We start from the raw sequence: 16,419 nt of genomic DNA, 5'->3' as shown, positions 1-16,419 counted from the left end.
AGAGTCGTATGGTACTTTGCTGTTAGTAGGAAACTGCCGACGAATTCTAAGTTGCACGTCGTACATCTGGCAGAAACGGCAAAGTGCACTACCTACAACCTCCTCGATACCGAGGAACACAGGTTTACATGTGGCACAATCAACGACGTATAGTGCTGCATTCGGCGCCTGCTGGCAATTATACTCAGAACTTCCGAGAATGCTATCACACCGACGAACCTACTCAACCCTGAGGGCGTCCCCTACCCCAGTGCTAAAAGAAATGCTGCCAATTGGTTGATGGGACTTACAGTTTTCTATATCCTGACACAAGAAGACCGGAACAAAGAAGATTTTTTGACATTTCTGAACATTCAGCATCATCAGCTTGAACAAATACGCGATTATAGATTGAAATATGCAAATTTCCTCAGTAAAATCTTGGTGTAGTTACCAATCTTGATGAGTCAAATTCCGACTCCATCCTTTTCTTTTAGTTATTTATGTTTTTATTCGTTCACGATTGTCATCCTAAAAAAGAAGACTTTAAGTTAACATAAGGCACCAAAGGAAACAAAAAGAAAAGATCTCGTACTTTTGTTAGTGTTTTAACACACATTTCTCAATTGCTCAACTGCTGAAGAATGCATTAAAAAAGGGATCAAAAATAAAAATAAAAAAGTGGTTAAGGCGTAAAAAAAGAGGTAAAAAAAGGGGTATGATTCCTGCTTAGGGTGCAGGAGGTCCCGGGTTCAAATCCCGGACGAGCCCTAGCGTTTTGTGCAAACTGGTCGCACGTCGGTGGCTGAGTCAGCGCAAAAAGCTGCCCGTCAATATAAAATAAATTTCATATTTGCTGTAAGCAACTGACTCTCTGGTCCGACACATGAAGGTGAATACGAAGATTTCGGTACAGATCACAGCAAAAATAAAAAAAAAAGTTGGTAGAGCACTTCCCCGTGAAAGGCAAAGGTCCCGAGTTCGAGTCTCGGTCAGGCACACAGTTTTAATGTGCCAGGAAGTTTCATATCAGCGCACCCTCCGCTGCAGAGTGAAAAAATCATTATGGAAACATCCCCTAGGCTGTGGCTGTCCTTTCTTTCAGGAGTGCTAGTCCTACAAGGTTCGCAGGAGAGCTTCTGTAAAGTTTGGAAGGTAGGCGACGAGGTACTGGCGGAAGTAAAGCTGTGAAGACGGGGCGTGAGTCGTGCTTGGATAGCTCAGTTGGTAGAGCACTTGCCCGCGAAAGGCAAAGGTCCCGAGTTCGAGTCTCGGTCCGGCACACAGTATTAATCTGCCAGGAAGTTTTAAGAACTGAACTGATTAAGAAAACAACAACTGAGGTCAAGTATGGCCAACAATGTTCAATAGTTGGTCTTGGCTAAAGTACGGATGGTCGATAACTGGTAGTGCTACCGACGTATCGTTAACTAAAATTTATCGATGACCTCGTTGACTATAGACACTTTGTTGTCCTATGACTGAAAACCAAAACATTTTTCAGTTTCACTACACAGCATCTCGATCATGTGTAATTTCATTTAGGTGACAGGGGAGTCTGGATCCCGTTGACCCCTCCTCTGGCTACGTCATTGGGCACATTATTACAGTAATAATCTTACGTAAATGGTCACGAGGCTTGCAATCTAAATCATATGCCGACAGATACATGACAAGTGAGTTCGAAGCGTTCACTTAATAGTAGGAATAATAATCGCAGAAACGAATTACAAGGCTTACATTGTAATTCACATATAAATCTTTATGTAAGGTAGTCATATTGATGTTCGAATATTGTCGTAGGATGCTAACAACAGCTCATCTTCTCTTTCCTGCATAACCCTTCGCTATGGATTTTTGAACTTTCTTTTTAGCAACATTAAGTCGATACAACTCTTACCTGAGAATGGCACAATAGGCGAAACTGTGATCGTAGTACGTTAATAACCATCCAGGCGGGAAGTGTCAGTTTTGCTCAACCTTGGGGATTATTCAGAATTCCCCCCGCAGAACAGAACAATACGAAACCTCGTGCACACACGTCGACAGGCTGGAAGTGTGGCGAGGTGAAACGGCAAACGGCAAACGGCAAACGTCGCGGCTGGCCACGCCCTTGAGAACTGGAGCAGCGTGCAGCCTGCAGGATATATGCAATTACTCGTACCTTGTGTAACGCCCTGCTCTCGCAACATAACGGATTTTCACTCAAAACCCTAGCGGCAGCCAGCTCTTCTAGCCTTCTCGTATCTAGCAACATGCGGTCTCCATTGTCTCTATGACCTATGTTTAAAAAGAAAAGTGAAGAATTTACTATCTTGCTAGCAAGGACAAACTTTTAATGAGAGGAAGTCAGTTACACCAATTTCGAAACATCTCATTCAAAGTTGTTGTTGTTTTTATTGCATAGCAAACTGTTGTACGGCGGGCCGCAGTGGCCGAGCGGTTCTAGGCGCTTCAGTTTGGAACCGCGCCGCCGCTACTGTCGCAGGTTCGAATGGATGTGTGTGATGTTCTTAGTTTAGTTAGGTTTAAGTAATTCTAAGTTCTAGGAGACTGATGACCTTAGGTGTTAAGTCCCATAGTGCTCAGAGACATTTGAACCATTTTTGAACGGTTGTACATGAACCTGATCATTGGCTAAGCAGCTGTTGTACAGACCTGTCAGCTATAAGTTATGGGATCCATGCAACATAGTATACTACAAGAAATATACAGCAAATACTACGTTAATGTTCTGAGGTATTTCCCGGATACCCGGCTCAGTAACTACCCAAGATCACTAAGACAATCTTCAGCAGTGGGATTCGATTCAGAGGTAACCGGTCCGAAACATGGCGGTGAAAAAAAAATTCCATTTGCCAGCATTCGGCGGACAAGGGGAGATTCATCAGACTGAGTGCCAAACTCTTAGGCTAAACTCCAAACTTCCCTGCAGCGATTCAAGCGTTGAGGGTATGAGCTCACTTTTCATGGTGATCTGTCCGTCGGATGGGAACGCTAAGCTCGACTGGCTTCCTGATGCTACGAGGAGTAGGCTTTGTGACACCACTGAGTTTCGTCATCAACACAAACAGACACTGGGCTACACATACACTTATTGTAGTTACTTTCATGAGGCAGTTACGTTTAAAACATCTGATGTACATCTACTTCTATACCCTACGAACCATTGCAAAACACATGGCAGCGGTTATTTCCTATTGTAACATTTATTAGGGAATCTTCCCTTTCCATTCGCGTAAGGAAAGTGGGAAATATTGCCTTACTACCCCACTGCGTGCTATAATTGCTGTTATCTGACTTTCGCGGTCGCTACAGGAGCAATAAGCAGATTCTGGTACGGTAACCATTGAAGGCTTCATTCACTGTCCTCTTTGACAGCCAAACGGGTTCCATTCAGAATCTACCCATAGCCGTATCTTTCGTTTTCAGAAGTCAAGAAAAACCACGTCTACCTGACTGTCTTGATGCATGGCTTTCAAGAGCGTTTTCAGAAGTCAAGAAAAACCACGTCTACCTGACTGTCTTGATGCATGGCTTTCAAGAGCAAAACGCGAGTTCGGTTTCTCATGACCATTATTTTCGGAATCTATGCTGATTGGCATGCATATATTGTGCAGTAAGATCTGTTTGTTCTGAAGTTTCTATACAGAATTTTTTCACTGATCATCCAGAACATTATGACCACCTACCTAATAGATAACAGCCACGACGCGTCGTGGCATGGAAGCAATGAGGCCTTGGTAGATCGCTGGATGGAGTTGGCACCGTGTCTGCATACACAAGCCACCTAAGTCCTGTAAATTCCGAGGAGGGGGGCGATGAGTTCAGACGCTACGTTCAATCACATCCCAGATCTGTTCGATCGGGTTCAAGTCTGGCGAGATTGGGGGCCAGCACATCAATTGTAACTCGCCACTGTGTTCCTCGAACCACACCATCGCACATGTGACATGGCGCATTATCTTGCTGAAAAATGGAGCTGCTATCGGGAAACATGACCGTCGTGATCTGCAACCCGTGTACGGTACTCGTTGGCCGTCATTGTGCTTTGCACGAACTCCAGTGGACCCATGGATGCCCACGTGACCCAGAGTATAGTGGAGCAGCCATCGGCTTGTCTCCATCTCTCTGTACAGGCGTCAAGAAGTTATTCCCCTGGAAGGGGAAAGATTCACGCCCTCCCATCTGCATGATGAAAAAAGTATTGGGATTCATCAGACCATGCAACGTTCTGCCATTGCGCCAACGTTCAGTACCGACAGTCACATGCCCATTTCAGTGGTAGTGCCGATGTAGTGGTAGTAACATGCCAGGGTCGTCGGCTATGGGGTTCCATTGTTAGGGGTGTTTGGTGCACTGTGTGTTCAGACACACACGTACTCTGCCCCCAGTACAGCCCAATGCTGGTTCCGCCAAAGTTCGCCACCTGTCCTGTTTTAACAGACACCCAGCCTAATATGTCCGACATCTGTAATGAAGGGTGGCCGCCCAACCCCACGACGTCTGGATATGGATTCACGTTGGTTTCGCCACATGCTGAAGACTCTGACCACAGCACTCCTGTAACAGCTCACAAGTGCAGTTTCCGAAATGCTAGTAGCGAGCCTCCAGGCCATCTCCATCCGTCCTCGGTCAAACTCAGATAGATAGCGTGCCTTCCTCATTCTCTGCACACGTACAGCAAGCTCACTGATACTACATGCACCACATGTGTGTCTGACTAGCAGTCGTTCCTCGCCAGGTGACTCTGCTAGCGCTTGGACAGTTTTATATCGACAGTAGGTCGATGGTCATAATGTTCCGGCCGATCAGTGTGCAAAGGAGGGTCACTCACATCATGAAGTGTTCTGCTAGGAAAATATACTTCCACCTTGTGGTTATCTATTCTTTTCAATTAGAGCCATAATTATTTTACGTTCCTGTCCAGTGCTAAATGTTTCGAGTTCCTCACTGAGATGTGACACTATTACCTCTTTATCCTGTTTTTTGAACATGTGAATCTTTCTGGTTGTTTTCTTTGCCTTTTGTACTTTGGTAATCACTGTTGCCACAACTGCTCCATGGTCGTTGATACAAGTTCCAATGTGGAGATCTTAAAAGTGGTCAAATCTGTTTGTTGCCATTGGACCTAATACAGCTCCATCATGAGTGAGCTCGCACAGTATTTGTTCTAGGTAGTTTTCAAAGAAGAAATTTAATATTGTTTCGCAGGATGCCTTGTCATGTCCACTCCTCACAAAACTGACATTATCGCAGTTGACTGCTGTATTATTAAAATTCCTTTACTTATGACAGTACCATAGGGTAACAGACGTACTTACGAACAGATGTTTTCTGTTAAGTTGTGGCATTACTGTAAAATATCACAAAGCAGTACTGTTTCATTTTCTGCCACTGTTTTGTAGTTATTTTATTGAGAGTACTGGACATATGGGCTTGGGAGGAAGGCTTTGCATTTCTTATACTGGGAATGTGCACACCTGGTGCCGTCTCAGAGAAGAAGGTGATCAGTGAATCTCATTAGGAGAGGCGAGCCTTCTTGGGGAGATGAGCAGTTTTCACATAGATGAAACTGTGGCTTGTTTCGTGCTTTTGTGGCCAAGGTATCAAGGTCAGATGGGTGAAACATCTTCATCAAGGCCTTTGATGTTCTCACAGATGAGTAAAAACTGTTACACTCATTTATTTTTGGGGGACGGCAGTGGCAGCATGGCATCTCTGCCCTCAGCTAGTCCCAATGCTGTCTGTTTTATATGGGCCAATCTGTAACAAATTTGAGCAGCGTGGTGACATATGGCGAGTTTTGTTACAAATCCGCTTAAGCATGACGATACTGGTAACATGAGGGGGTGGAGAATTTATTACAATTCCGATGTTACATTGTGAAGTAGTTCTATTATAACAGGGTGACGAACAGAGCAAATGGCTTGCTGATGTTTTACGTGTGCTATTATTCTCATGCTGCATAGTATCCTAGAACATAGGTAACCCAACACAAAATTAAACACAAGTAAATCAATACTCTATTACTTATCCCTAGACCTAAATCCCTATGGTATTTCTATACTAGTTTTGTTCCATGTGGTAGCTTCTTCTTCTTTGCAATAACAATGATGTTACATAGATTAACGCATCAACTGTACACATAAAACGCTTTATCCCACTAACATGCACTATCAGTGTTTTCATTAACAAATGCAACTTGAAGCTGACTTGTGAAGTATCTCCTACTGAGTATGATCCTTAAATGTTCGTGAAGAATGTCTTAGTTTTAAACTTTGTGGTAGACGGCTTTGCCAGTAGGATCCATTTCCCTACTATGTACTGTTTTAACTTGCTTGTACCTTGTCCCACACGTTCTTGACACTCCATTGCTTTTTACTAGTACATTTTATCTGTTGTCATAGCTCTTCCAAAGTTACTGTGAATTTTTTCACACGTTAATCCTGTGCACGTAACTTCTGTTGGATCATGTCAAAAGGTGAAGGCATCTTTCACCCATGTACTACTTTGTATGGTATAGGAACTGTTCCTGTGTGGATTTTACAGCTGTGCACACTCATTACATAACTTAGATACATATCCCAGTCTAAGAGTTGGCTATTCATGTAATAAAATTTTTGCTATGGTATGGTGGACTCGCTCCATAAGACAATTTGTTGGTAAGTGAAACAGACTAGTAAGCAATTTCTTCATTTTGACAGGCGACATAACTGTTTCATCATATCAGACATATAATTAGTTCCTTGATTTATGACCATAGTTTGTGGTACTTCAAATGTAAGTACCCAATGGTTAACCGAGGGCTGAGCTACTGTGCTCACAATCTGATCTGGCATCACTTTCATTAGTAGGTATACCGAAAAATGGTCGACCATAGTATATTCTCATCCCCTGCTGCTCTCCTATTAAATGGTCCTTGAATGTCGATTCTCACCATTTGACTTAGCTTTTCTGATTATGATAACCTTTGTATTTCTATTTTATGGTGATAAAAAAATGGTTCAAATGGCTCTAAGCACTATGGGACTTAACAGCTGTGGTCATCAGTCCCCTAGAACTTAGAACTACTTAAACCTAACTAACCTAAGGACATCACACACACCCATGCCCGAGGCAGGATTCGAACCTGCGACCGTAGCAGTCGCGCGGTTCCAGACTGCGCGCCTAGAACCGCGAGACCCCCACGGCCGGCTTATGGTGATCAAGTCTGTTTTTTGAGCACATGGAATGCAGTATCTAATGTACTGCTTCTCAACACCACGTCGTGTTTCCTACCGAGATCTCTCTGCAACTCGTCTGTCAGTAACCCTTTTACCCAACAGTACATGGTCATGTGCTTATCATAACTCTTTGGTTTGGAATGCTGCGGGAACGACAACACATGGTCCACATTCTTTTGACCTACACAATAAACCTTCGGCATTAGAAATTGCGGTTGTTTGCTGTACAATTGGGGACTGATGACCTCACAATTTAAGTCCCATAGTGCTCAGAGCCAAGCCATTTTGCTGTACAATTGGCATCCTTTGTCTGTCGTTTGTGCCTTCTTCCAGTCTGTTAGACTTAATCTAGACACTTGTAACACCGCAATTTTCCTACTCTCTGTGTCCACGTTTGTGTGTGTGACACCAAGTTTGTGAACTACCTCATACTGAAACTCACTTAACTTCGATGCCCATCTTGTTAGTCGACTTGAAGGGTCTTTTAGTCCCAATAACCACTTCAAGGATTCATGATCCGTTACAACTTTAAATTTACAACCATATAGGTAACAACAGAAATACTGTATGCTGAATCTAGCATCACTTTTTCTGTAGTCAAATAGCTGTACTCAGCTTCATTTAGCTTATGAGACCCAGATGCCACTGGATGCTCCTTTCACTTTATATTTTGTCTTAAAATGACACCTAAAGTGGTATTGCTTACATTGCACTATAGTATAAATTCTTTGGTATAATCAGGAAAAATCTAATACAGGATCTGAGGTAAGTATCTCCATTAAATTTTGAAATGCTACTTGACATTCTGATATCTGGTGAAATGAAACCACTTTTTATACTAATCTAGTCAGTGGTGCTGCAATTTGTCCAAACTCTTTGATAAATTTTCTGTAATAATTTGCTAACCCAAGAAATGATTGAAACAGTCTTACTGTTTGTGAAACTGCAAAAGACAGACACAGCTGAAGTGAGATGAGGATCTGCCCTCACTCCATTTTGGTTAAAAATATGCCCAAGGCAATTAACTGGTAAATGTGCAAAATTACATTTGTCAATCCTCAGCGTGAGACAAGCTGTCCTTCACCTATCAAATACTTCCCTTAGGAGCTCTACGTGTCCATATAAAAATTTAGCAGAAACTATGGTGTCATCCACATAGACTACATAATATTTTAGGTTTCAGATCTCGAAGTTTTCAGAGTTCTTTCGTCTATGAGGTCCAGACTCTCAACCGATACATATACCCCAGTATCCACCCAAGCTACCGAGTAAAAATTCGTCCTTGCATACATTTTTACTGTTCTGCGATTTATTGGAAATGCTTCCTGATAGAAGGAACATTCCCATTAGCTTTTAATGGTTTTCCCTTACAATTGTATTTGCCCTGCTTTTTGGATTCACAATACTCAGCCTTCTGCCTGAAGCATTGGTGACTGTAACTTTGTCGTTGGCGACGTTATGTCTCCAAAGGCCTCTGCTGACCACAGCTGTAACACTCCTTACCAGACACAAATATATTTCGCTCATTGCCCATTTTTGCTGCAGTGGCTATTTCTTGCAAGCGCGTGAGCAACGCGAAGTGCTGCAGGTAAATCCTCAGCGTTTCCCTTTCATGTCAACCATGAAAAAACTGAGGGAATCCCTCTCAGGAAAAAGTCTAATACTTTATTCTCTCTTTATTTAAGCATGAGCTTATTTGCATGTGAGTTTTGTGTCATCTCGTAAGTCTATGCATTCACTCTGGGTATTTTGTTAGAAAACACTCAACTGTTCCATTTTGCTTCTGCATCAAGCTACTGAGTTTTTCTCCAAAACACTGCGCATTGTTTTGTTTGAATACCTTTGCCATAAATCCTCCACTAATTCTGTAAATTTGGATGGCTTATTAAGAACTCCATGATGCATAATATAGGTCTTAGCCTTACCTGTGATATATGATTTGGTCATCTGCAAGCACGTTTCATCTGACTGCCTGCTTAACTTGGCCATGGATAATATGGCATTTATAAATACAGTAACTTCCTGTGATGTTTTTCCGAAGAAGGGGATTGTGAGAGTCATGGCTGCAAGATCAACAGATGAGAAAGGAACATTCACCCAAATCCAACTGCAGCTGCCATCCTGCCAGTAAAGTTCATGTCTGCACAATGTTTGTGCAATCTACGAGGGCGGTTCAGAAAGTAACCTCCGATTGGTCACAATGCGGGTTGTGGGGGGAGTAGCGACGCCATCTGTGCGTTCACGCACTCAACAGGTCAGTCGGCATCAAGCCGTGGTCGAGTGAGCGTCGTACCTGCGCTAGTTTAGTTTTTGTGGCAGTTTGAAATGTGTGCTGCAATAGAAAACCCCACCAAATGTGAAGTGCGTGCTGTCATAAGGTTTTTTACAGCCAAAGGATATTCTGCAGCAGCTATTCATCGTGAGCTTTGTGCCGTGTACGGACCAAGAGTTATGAGTGAAGGAGTTGTCCGTGAATGGGTACGTTTATTTAAAAGTGGACGAGAAAACGTTCATGATGAAGAGAGGAGTGGTAGACCATCATTGGTGACTGACGAACTCGTTCAGACAGTTGATGCAAAAGTTCGCGAAAATCGACGTTTCTCGATGTCGGAGTTGTCTACTGGTTTTCCACAGATTTCTAAGACTCTCTTGTACGAGATAGTGACAGCAAGATTGGGTTACCGTAAGTTCTGTGCACGATGGGTGCCCAAAATTCTTACCGACCACCACAAAACTCAAAGAATGGCCTCTGCATTAGACTTTCTGTCCCGTTATGAGGACGAAGGAGAACCATTGTTAAACAGAATCGTGACCGGTGACGAAACCTGGATTAAGTACGAGTACGTGAACCCTGAGACAAAATAACAATCAAAGATGTGGGCACATTCAAATTCGCCTACCAAACCAAGAAAAACCTCGCAAGATTTTTCTGCCAGAAAACTGATGGCAACGGTGTTTTGGGATGCCAAAGGGGTGTTGTTGGTTGAATTCATGGAACGTGGTATGACCATTAATCAAGACGTGTACTGTGAAACAATAAAAAAGTTACGACGGGCTATACAGAACAAACGCCGTGGTATGCTGACTTCCGGTATCGTTTTTTTGCACGATAACGCCCGTCCTCACTCTGCTCGCAGAACAACGGCCCTTCTTGAGTCCTTCAAGTGGGACGTTATCAACCATCCACCTTACAGCCCAGACCTGGCGCCAAGTGATTATCACCTCTTCATGCATTTGAAGAAATGGCTCGGGTCACAGCGGTTTGATGACGACGAAGAGCTCAAAGATGCGGTCACAGGCTGGCTCCAGGCACAAGCAGGTGATTTTTATGCAGAAGGAATTTCAAAGCTTGTGAAGAGATACGATAAGTGCCTCAATCGCTATGGAGACTATGTAGAAAAATAGTGCAAAGATGTAGTTGTAAGATGTATATATTAAAATATTTTTATTTAACTTGGTGTATTTTTTTAAATCAACCGGAGGTTACTTTCTGAACGGCCCTCGTACTTTTCACTGTTTTCATGAACAGACTCATACCACTTCAAAATATTAGCTCAATAACTATACGTATAACTAAGGCCATTACATCCAATTCTTATGCATAATCGTTGTCCACTGACACTGAGAGCAATCATACACTGTGTGCCTGTATCTTCTAAATGTAGCACATATCACAGGTATAAATTTATCACAAGGTGCGAACGACCCGTTAAACTACAGATTTTACAACAGTTCAGAACAAAGTTCTGTTGCCGACTATTACCCTTATATTGAGATAATTCAACTGGCTCACTTAGCCTACTAAGAGTAACTCTCCAATCTTTCTGTCCCAATTTGGTCATGACAAAAATACAATTTTCCTGAGAACGAGCATAATGTGTCATTGTAACTCACCCTCTGTGACTTTTGCAGACATTGGCGTGTGGGGTCAGAACCAGTTCCAGAATCCTTGTCCTCATTAGGCCTGACCATTATTTCTTGCTCTCCAGTTCCACTTGGTGCTGGTCTTCGGCATTTCTGACACTTAAATCGTAGTGATTGCCCATTCCCAGGCTGGGAACATCGATTGTTTTGTCAGAAGCTGAGGAACCTATGTGACGTCGTCAGACGCAATAAAACAAGATTAAATATTACTTGTTTGATTCCTCAGAATACATCTAGTCGCTGTATTTTCTGTGGCTGCTGGTGGCTTTGGAAGCCAGGTTGGAATCTGTTGAATCAAGAAGCAGACTCAGAGCAGCTGAAGATCGCTGCACCAGCCCAAAATACAGGCCAGTGACTCGGAGTATGGCGGGTTGCTCGGCCGTTGCATCAGAAGGCACTTCCTTTTGGCTGGTCTGCTATGGATGACGCCCTGACAATTCTGCATGTGTGTTTGGCTCACATGCAGTCCTGAGAGTATTCTTTCTCCCTCAGAGGTACTGCGACGTCAGATGGTGTGATGTCGTGTTGAATGTTGACCCTGACCAGCAAGTTTGCTAGGCCATCTGAGTCGAACGATGGTGAAGCTTGAGAGTAGTTGGTTCCTTAACTGGAACGGCGTTGGTAGATTGCCCATCAGTGGCAGCTTCAGTATTGGATGCAGGTTCACAGTCATTAATGGCTATGGATAGACGTCATCACATCAGACAGCAAGAGTATGACCAATACTGGAACACTCTCACAAAAGATGTTACAATATAATAATCAGAGAATCGAGTGTGAATGAGATGAACGCCATCGATCTTACTGATCGACTGCCTGAGGGATGGAGTACTTGCGTTGTTAAGGAGTGACTTTGCTGTCCGATATAATTTGTAATGACCAGACTGGTCTCGATCATTATGAGCCATCAGCAGTCTTCACTTTTGCTGTATTGGCTTAAACAATTTGTTTCGGTATCATAACAGTTTTAATGAGGCAATATTACTCAATCCAAGAAGTTTTCTAGACTCCCGCTAAATCAAACACTATGCGTCATGATGCGGATTTTCAACAATTTCGAATTTACTAATCTATATTTCAAAGACTTTCCTTAGTTCTGCTGGTAACATGTAGATATTTTGTGTGATTTCACAAGTACGTAATCCTCAACCTTAAACTGTGTTATTTTTACTTTAATGTCATGTCTCATTTTTCGTGCCTGTCCCTGTTTTTTCATGGTTTTTCCTGACAGTTTTCTCTCTTTCCTGTGTAGAAGAAATTGAACATGGTGGGTATTCCATCAACTCTGACAGAATGTTCGCGGGTTTCTTATGAAGTACAATCTCAAAAGGTGTAAATCCAGTAAAACTGTATTGTAAGCTATTTATGATGTCTTCAAAATCACTAATGAGCTCAAACCAAGTAGGATGATTATGACTACAATATGTATGACGTAGGTGAACAATCTCTCTCTTGTATCTTTCTGCAGGCTATACACTGAAATCAAAATGTCATGTTCTGTCAACAAATGCTTTCAAATTTTTAGATATGAGCTGTGATGCATTATCTGACAGAATGGCTTTTGGTTTTCCTGCATTTTTAAAGTAAACCTTCTGAACCTTAAAAATAATCTCTTTAGTTGTGGTATTTCTGGCAGGGTACAATTTTATAAATTCGGAAAAAATGTTAACTACAGCAAAAATGTAACTGTGACCATGTCTACTCTTTGGGAAAGATACAGGGAAGTCGACAGCTACAAAATCTATAGATTTTTCAGGAATTATGTTCCACATTTCACACTGACATGTCCTGTTACTTACCTTTACTCTTTGACATTTATCACAGGTTGAAAAGTCTTTCTTGCCTTTTGAGCCATATTGTGAAAATAAACAGTCTCCTGTAACTTTTCAACGCATTTCTGAATACCATAGTGTCTGTATGTATCATGAGTGTACCTGCTCAATTTTTCAGCTTTCTCTCTGGTCAACATAACTTCCATTTATAAGAGTCAGAATCTGTTCTAAACAGAGTACCTTTGTGTACCTTTTAAAATTTATCCAATTGATCATACCCTCTCTTCTCTAAACGGCTTTTGACAACCCTCTAGTTTGAATCATGATTTTTATTTCTCCTGATTCTATTACACGACTCTAATGATTTCGTCATCATGAACACTCTCCATATATCTCCTCTTAAACTCCTTTTCCTCCTGCTGATCATGTAATCCCTTAATTTCACCTAACTGTAATCTAGTTAAAGCATCTGATACAACATTGTCCTCACCTTTGATGTATACAACTTCATAGCCAAATTCCTATAAAAACATATCCCATGTTGTGAACCTTTCATCGTGTAATCTGTACTCTTGAAGATAACTTAATACTTTGTAAGTATACTTTGACTTTAAGGCCCAACATAGAATTTCAGAACTTCTCAAAGGCCCATGAACAGCCAACAACTCTTTTTCAATAATGGTGTAAGATTTTCCATGTTTGAGTAATATTCTACTTCCAAAAGCAAGTGCACAATGTATAATTTTACCATCAATTTCTTTTTCATTAAGTAACTCAGCACCTAGTCCACCATTATTGCTGCTGGTGTGCAAGCAAAAGGGCAAACTAAAATCAGGTACGTGTAATAGATGTCAGTTGTTTAATTTTTTCTTAATACATTTGAACGCTTTATAACATTCATACTCCAAATGCACACAGTATTCTTCTTAAGTAAATTTCTCAAATATGGTACATTCAAACATTGATTACTGACAAATTTTTGATAGAATCCTCATAAACCAGCAAATGACTTCAACTGCTTTCTGTTACGTGGTGCTGGAAATTTGGAAATGGCTGTGTTTTCTCAGGGTGTCTAGGAATCCCATCTTTAGTAATTACATGACCAAAATCTTTGTGTTCTAGTACAGCAAATTTACATTTCTCTAATGTAACTGTCATTCCTCGTTGTCTAAGTCTATTGCATACTTGTTTCAAAAGCTGAGTGTTCATTCCAATTTTGTCCAGTTACCAAAATGTCACCTACATTGATTGTCAGTTCTGATACAAGTTCTCTACCAAGCACATGGTCCAAAGTTCTAACATATTTAGCAAAATCGTTCAAATGGCTCTGAGCACTATGGGACTTAACTTCTAAGGTCATCATTCCCCTAGAACTTAGAACTACTCAAACCTAACTAACCTAAGGACATCACACACATCCATGCCCGAGGCAGGATTCAAACCTGTGACCGTAGGGATCGCACGGTTCCAGACTGTAGCGCCTAGAACCGCTCGGCCACCCCGGCCCGCTCAATTTCAGCAACAGAAGGATTCAAACCTAATGGCAAAACACGATATCTATTACAATTATGACTATATAAAAAGCCCATATACTTTCTTGAATCATTTGCTAAAAGTACCGGGTGAAACCCTGAGGTCAAATCAAGGCTTGAAATAAACTGTATGTGCTTAAATTCGTGTAGAAGCTCAGCATTGTTTTCAGGGTGGTCTGTTTCTCTGTATAAAAATTAGTTTATCTGTCTGGAATCCAACACTGATCTCACACTTCCAACTCTCTTCATAACTACAACAAGCAGCCTAGTGTAAGCACCAGCATGTCTTTCAATAACATCATGTACTTCCATTCTGTGTAATTGTGTCTACTGCTGGTCTTCCGGCAATTGGCGCACAATAAGGTCTTGCAAACAATGGTTTGTAGGTTTTCAGCTGTTAAGTACACTGGTAACCTTTTACTGTTCCTCACACATTTCTAAAGACATCACTGTGCTCCCAAAGTAAAGAACTTAATTCCAGTTTTTGATGTTCACTGATCCCACCAGCATTTCCTACTTTAGTGTTAAGAAATTCTTCAAATTCTGCCTCATACTTAGAGTGTCATAGTTCACACCTCCTCCCTCTTTCAAAAACTGAATACTATTAACTTTAATATTACTGTTGAAATCTGACTTGAGAAAATTGGTTACAACACAGCTTCCTTCTGCTCTTGGAATACAAAGCTTTTTTCTCCCCAGTCAAAACCTACGCTGGCTTTTCCTATTCAATTTATACCTAGTATAAAAACCTTCGAAAGTTCTGAAATTATGAGACATCCTTGAGTAAACTGTACTCCTTCAATACTAAAAAAAATCAGAGCCTGATTCTGCACTGTTTTACTATATCTACCTGTAGCACCTCTGATTTCCATTCCAATCACTGTTAATTCAACACAATCACTTCCTCCTTTTATTTTCTTGTTTAAGGCCTCAGAAACCCCAAAAACCTGGCTCCCTGTGTCGATAGGGCACCTGCCTTGCCATGATTCTATTTTTACTTTAATGAACAGACTGCAAATTCATTCATAAACACTGTGGTTAACATTTTCATGTAGCAAATTACCTTCTAATTCTTTAGAACTATCATCCTGGTTTGTATCTTACTTGTACTGGTCTTATCTGGATTAAAAAGTTTAACTGCACATACAGAAAAATCATTGCTAGTACTATCCACAATTCGAATGTTACTTATCCACAAATTTCACTTGACTGACATTCATTTTTACTCATCTACTTACCTTTTTGTTGTTTATCGATATCATAATTAATTTTGTGTCGCCAGTTTGGACAAAACGTTGAACATACAATTAACATTTTTCTAAAATTTTCATCATTCTACCGTGCCTTGCTATTTAACCAGAAGTCATAGAAGAACACATCATCGCTAATCATCTCAGCTAAAAATTAACCATTACTTCTGCTACTGTTCAAATGGTTCAAATGGCTCTGAGCACTATGGGACTTCACATCTATGGTCATCAGTCCCCTAGAACTTAGAACTAGTTAAACCTAAGGACACCACACAACACCCAGCCATCACGAGGCAGAGAAAATCCCTGACCCCGCCGGCAATCGAACCCGGGAACCCGGGCGTGGGAAGCGAGAACGCTACCGCACGACCACGAGATGCGGGCTTCTGCTACTGTTGACTGAAATAACTTCACCATTGAAATATAACTTCTTACTAGAAATTAAACTAAGAAACATAGTAACTTTAACACTATCGTTACAATTACTCATTTTCACAACTACATGTTTTGATATTGCTACAATACTATCATGAACATCATTCTTCTCCTTATTACCACATACCTTAACTTCTTCCTTAAAACATACAAAATACTTCTCTTCCTCACTTTCCCCACAAGATCATCATCATCTTTACATTTACTAACACAAACATCACTACAAAAATCATTACCTTTAAAATCAAACTTAAACAGCGTCATTTTCATATCCAGATTCATGAGACTCTCTTTCATGTAT

At 41.3% G+C, this 16,419-nt stretch overlaps 1 non-coding gene across 1 annotated transcript; it reads left to right on the top strand.

The window, feature by feature from the left end:
* The first annotated feature begins 1,187 nt into the window (after positions 1 to 1,187).
* Trnas-cga lies at positions 1,188 to 1,262 on the top strand. Its single transcript has one exon. It is a non-coding gene; the product is annotated as a tRNA-Ser (tRNA).
* Positions 1,263 to 16,419: the final 15,157 nt, after the last annotated feature.

The sequence above is a fragment of the Schistocerca americana genome, chromosome X (genome assembly GCF_021461395.2).
Source record: "Schistocerca americana isolate TAMUIC-IGC-003095 chromosome X, iqSchAmer2.1, whole genome shotgun sequence".
NCBI lineage: Eukaryota > Metazoa > Arthropoda > Insecta > Orthoptera > Acrididae > Schistocerca > Schistocerca americana.
Note: the sequence above shows the minus strand (reverse complement) of the source record. Positions and strands in the feature narration are given on the sequence as shown.